Source organism: Arachis stenosperma, chromosome 2, assembly GCF_014773155.1.
Source record: "Arachis stenosperma cultivar V10309 chromosome 2, arast.V10309.gnm1.PFL2, whole genome shotgun sequence".
Taxonomy (NCBI): Eukaryota; Viridiplantae; Streptophyta; class Magnoliopsida; order Fabales; family Fabaceae; genus Arachis; species Arachis stenosperma.
The window spans coordinates 27,611,161-27,612,545 of NC_080378.1; the positions used below are offsets into that span (position 1 = coordinate 27,611,161).

Here is a 1,385-nt window from a genome sequence, read left to right on the forward strand (position 1 = left end):
TGAGTCTCAGATTCCCATGGTTCCTCATTGGGGAACTCATTGGAGGCTAGTGCACGCCCATTGAGGTCTTCCTCAGTGGCGTTCACTTCCTCCCCTTCCTCTCCAAATTCGGCCATATTGATGGCTTTGCACTCTCCTTTTGGATTTTCTTCTGTGTTGCTTGGAAGAGTACTTGGAGGGAGTTCAGTAACTTTCTTGCTCAGCTGTCCCACTTGTCCTTCCAAATTCCTAATGGAAGACCTCGTTTCAGTCATGAAACTTTGAGTGGTTTTGATTAGATCAGAGACCATGGTTGCTAAGTCAGATGGGTTCTGCTTAGAATTCTCTGTCTGTTGCTGAGAAGATGATGGAAAAGGCTTGCCATTGCTAAACCTGTTTCTTCCACCATTATTATTGAAACCTTGTTGAGGTCTCTCTTGATTCTTCCATGAGAGATTTGGGTGATTTCTCCATGAAGAATTATAGGTGTTTCCATAGGGTTCTCCCAGGTAATTCACCTCTTCCATTGAAGGGTTCTCAGGATCATAAGCTTCTTCTTCAGATGAAGAGATCCTCCAGCAGAGCTATCCAAAGACATCTTGGACAGTTCAGAGAGACCATCATAGAAAATACCTATGATGCTCCATTCAGAAAGCATGTCAGAAGGACATTTTCTGATTAATTGTTTGTATCTTTCCCAAGCTTCATAGAGGGATTCTCCATCCTTCTGTCTGAAGGTTTGGACTTCCACTCTAAGCTTACTCAATTTTTGAGGTGGAAAGAACTTTGCCAAGAAGGCATTGACTAGCTTTTCCCAAGAGTCCAGGCTTTCTTTAGGTTGAGAGTCCAACCATATTCTAGCTCTGTCTCTTACAGCAAAAGGGAATAGCATCAGTCTGTAGACCTCAGGGTCAACCCCATTAGTCTTGACTGTGTCACAGATTTGCAAGAACTCAGCTAAGAACTGATGAGGATCTTCCAATGGAAGTCCATGGAACTTGCAATTCTGTTGCATTAGAGAAACTAATTGAGGCTTAAGCTCAAAGTTGTTTGCTCCAATGGCAGGGATAGAGATGCTTCTCCCATAGAAGTCGGGAGTAGGTGCAGTAAAGTCACCCAGCACCTTCCTTGCATTGTTTGCATTGTTATTGTTTTCGGCTGCCATGTCTTCTTCTTCTTTGAAGAATTCGGTTAGGTCCTTAATAAAGAGTTGTGCCTTAGCTTCTCTTAGCTTTCGCTTCAAGGTCCTTTCAGGTTCAGGGTCAGCTTCAACAAGAATGCCTTTGTCTTTGTTCCTGCTCATATGAAAGAGAAGAAAACAAGAAAATATGGAATCCTCTATGTCACAGTATAGAGATTCCTTGAGGTGTCAGAGGAAGAAAGATGGAAGACAGAGGTAGAAAATT

The 1,385-nt window shown here is 42.7% G+C and overlaps 1 non-coding gene across 1 annotated transcript; it reads left to right on the forward strand.

Moving 5' to 3' along the window:
* Positions 1 to 631: 631 nt before the first annotated feature.
* Positions 632 to 739, forward strand: LOC130964757 (small nucleolar RNA R71). The gene has a single exon (XR_009080832.1). It is a non-coding gene; the product is annotated as a small nucleolar RNA R71 (small nucleolar RNA).
* Positions 740 to 1,385: the final 646 nt, after the last annotated feature.